This window comes from Arachis duranensis, chromosome 8, assembly GCF_000817695.3.
Source record: "Arachis duranensis cultivar V14167 chromosome 8, aradu.V14167.gnm2.J7QH, whole genome shotgun sequence".
NCBI classification, from domain to species: domain Eukaryota; kingdom Viridiplantae; phylum Streptophyta; class Magnoliopsida; order Fabales; family Fabaceae; genus Arachis; species Arachis duranensis.
In genome coordinates this window covers 35,008,544-35,012,908 of record NC_029779.3, presented here as the reverse complement: position 1 = coordinate 35,012,908, position 4,365 = coordinate 35,008,544, and positions in this window count along the sequence as shown.

Genomic DNA, 4,365 nt, shown 5'->3' with positions numbered 1-4,365 from the left:
TCGTATTTTTAATATTTTTTATTATAATTTTATTATTATTTTATGGTTAATTTTTTATTTTTATCATTTTTTCTGATTTATAACACTTCAAGGTAAAAATAAAGATAAATCTATCGAGTAAAAGATCCGGCCAAAAAATAACGATGGAGTTCACATCCGCTTCTATTGAGAAAGTTGACAATTGACACCGTTAATGTGTTTGACGGTGACAATCACATGACTCACTCATGAAGATATTATTGTATTTTTCAGTTGAAGAAGAATGTGCGAGTTTCAGTAACGATATTATTATACTACTATATTTTTTAAAGAAATAAACGTGAGAGTACCAATGTAACACTAATCTATCTTTGGGCCGCATACATGTCCCTCTTACAGTATAAAACTATATTTTTTAATTCAAGAAGTGTAAGGGTACCAATTTAATACTAATCTATCCAGAAAATCAAGAAGCTTGTGAGAATTTTAAACATAACATTAATCTATATCAAAAACTAAAAAATAATCTATCTCAAAAATTCTACAAGTGTCCTTTCCACAATATACTTTTCAATTCTTTTGACCCTACCTAATAATTACCTATCTCTCCCACAGTATATTTTAAACTCTTTTAACCTTACATGACAACTGTTCATACGTATTTTCAACCATTTTTCTTTTATTATTTTTTATAATATGTGAATACATTAATTTGTTATTTATATTTATTTTCATTAGATTATATTATTCACAATTCTACTAATTCAATATGAAATTTTCATTTTTTTAAATAAAAATTAATAAAATAATAAAATAAATGAGTAATTATTATTTAATTTATAAATAATTAAATATTCACTTTCTAGCTTTATCGATCTTTTCATTTTAAAAGAATTTGAAATATTGAGAATGGAATATTTTTGTAAATCTTTTTTAGATCTTGTCAAAAAATAAAAAAAATAAAAAATATAAATATTTTAATTGATTAACTTTTTAGCATTTTTTTAGAATGCTGATTATTTTTTTTATATTACTCTACTCATGTGATTAAAATATTTAGTATTTTTATTTTTAAATATGATATTATATAATTACATAGATATACAAAATTATTTTATACTAATCATTTTATTAAAATTAAGTTAGGTTTAATTATTTTGTTGATATTTATAGTTTTACTAAATTTTTAATTAAGTCCATGTACTTTTTTTTCTTTTAATTGAGTTCTTACACTACTTTTAATTTTGTAATTACGTCATTTTTATGTTAAAAATATTAAAATTAACATAATATTTTTACCAAAATACATGCGATCAAATATTTAATTATAAAATATCTTTAATTTGTGAAAAAATATTCAATTAACTTCAATATTTTTTACACTAAGAAAACGTAATTACAAAATTAAAACAGTATAGGAACTGAATTAAAAGAAAAAAATATAGGGATCTAATTAAAAATTTGGTAAAATTATAGGGACTAATAGAGTAATTAAACCATTAAATTATTGATATAATATTTATTTATTTGTTAAGGTCATAAAAATTCTATGCTTTGTGGACTATGGGTAACTAGGTCAATTTTTAGAGCAATTTTAATGTTTTTGTTTAATTAAGAATAAGATTCGAATAAGTTACCTTTAAGTGAGTATAAAAATACTATGTGGTAATCTTATATAATTGTTTGAATCTTAAATTTTAATTTTATATGCTAAATATAAATATTATAAAAATAAAACAAAATTCACAAAAATGAATTAAGATATTAATTTTTGCTAATCATAAATAATAACAAAATAATTTTTATATAATAAATTAGGATAATACAAAATCCTACTCCTATTTATTTTGTTATTATGACTATTTTTAAGTGCTGCTATGAAGATGAACAATCACTTTAGATTTAAAAAGATAAAAAATTTAATTGAAGAAAAGTTAAACAATTAATATCCTTAGTGTGTTTGACTGTTTTATTCATGATATTATATTACATTATCACAGAAAATATTATTATGCTTTTTAATTTAAGAAAAGTGTGAGAGTAGTAATATATACTATTATATTTTTTAATGAAAAAAAACATGTGAAAGTATCAAGATAATTCGAGTAAATTCTTGTCTTTGAGATTGATGTAATGTATTAAAATTGTTCCTGAGATTCTAATTGCATCAATTACGTTCCTCAGATTGAAAAAATTGTACCATATTAGTCTATGACCCGTTTTTCGTTAACGATACGCTGATGTGGTTTAATGACATGGACTATTGGTGACACGTGTCACCTCATGATTTGGCCACGTAAAATAGCATGATGATGTGTTGGTTAGCTATACGTAACATGCTGACGTGGATGATTATGCCACGTGTCATAATGTTATTTTGTTAAGTGGCCGATTATGTCACGTGCCATAATGTTATTTGTCCGCGTGTTCTCAACTATGTCATCATTATATATGCACCAAATTGGTCCCTTACTTTGCATCAAATGACTCATTTTTGTCCGTGAAATTGAATATTGTGCACCAAATTAGTCAATTCATCAGTTTATTCTTGTTTTTTTTATAAATTCAAAATTTTTAATATCTTTAAATACACTCATTTTAATTTTATCTTTTCACAAGTTATTTAAATACAAGTGTTTTTATAAAATATTTTTAAAATGTTAGTTTTAATTATACAAATTTTTTTCTACAATATTTTACTAAAAGAATTATATGAGATATTGATATTAGTTTAGTAAAAAATGTAAGTTAAGAGTATAATAATATTTTTTAATAATAATTTTTTAATATTTAACACCTTAATAAATATTTTAAAAATACTTGATAAGGCACTTGTTAACTAATATAAATTCATTATTCACATCCATTTTAAAAATGTTTGATTCCCTATATAAATGACTTCTCACTAAATTAATAAGACAGATTTATACTGTTGATCATAATAATTTATTTTATCTGTAACTTAATTAAGTAGCCTTTTCATATATTACATTATTAATTAATGTAAGCATTTATTGTAACCATGTTTTAAATAGTATTAAAACAGATACAAATAAATAAAGAGACAATAATAAAATTTTGGATTTAACTAACATGTACTCTAATGATACAAGTTAAAATTATTAATTAAGAAATTCATTATAAAAAACTGTATAATAAAAAATTAAAATTTGTGTATAAAAAATATTGAGAGTTTTAAATTTACAAAAAAAATGAGAATAAACTGATGAAGAGACTAATTTGGTGCACGATATTTAATTTCAGGGACTAAAATGAGTCATTTTATGTAAAGTGAGGGACCAATTTAGTGCACATATAATAATGACATAGTGGATGATACGCAGACAAATAACATTGTGACACGTGGCATAACAATCAACGTCAGCATGCCACATGTCGCTAACTAACACGTCATCACATGTGGCCAAACCATGAGATGACACGTGTCACCAAATGTCCATATCATCAAGTCATGTCAGTGCGTCGTTAGCGAAAAATGGATCAATGATTAATATGGTGCAATTAGAATTTCAGAGACAATTTTAGTGCACGACGTCAATTTCACGCACCATTTTAAAGATTTACTCAGATAATACTGTGTCTTAGAGTAGTGCACATATCTCTCCGACACCATATAATTGATACTACTATATTTTTCAGTTTAAAAAAAAGAAGCATGTACCAACATAGTATGGGAGTAGATTTCTTAATTTTTTTTTCAATTATTTGGTAAAGTGTTATTTCTCATCATTTAATAGTTTCTCTCACATATTTTCTCTTGATCTTATGAATATTATTGTGTTTTTTAATTCAAAAAAAGTGTGAGAGTACCAATATATACTATTATATTTTTCAAGCATATAAGAGTATCATGATAATATTAATCTGTCTCAATGTGGCACACGTATTTCTCTCACACTATATCACTTCACTGATACTATTGTATTCTTCAGATCAAGAAGCATGAGTGCACCAATATAATACGGAAGTGAATTCTTTCAATTTTTTTCAGTTGTTTGGTAAATTATAATCTCTCACCATTCAATATATTTTTTTATTTTTCTTTTGTCTCATTTAAAGAATATAAGGTGAGATATCACACTTTACCAAATAATTAATAAAAAAACAATGAAAAGAATTTATTTCTACCTAACACTAATCTATTCCAAGAATAAAAAAAGGTATAAAAATACCAATATAACATTAATTTGTTCTAAAGGCGTCCATCCCATAACATACTTTAAATTCTTTTATTTTTATGTGATAACTATTTACAAGTATTTTTAATCATTTTTCTTTCTATTATTTTCTATAATTTGTCAACATATTAATTTATTATTTATATTTATTTTTATTTGATCAAATTATTTTACATTTTACTAATTT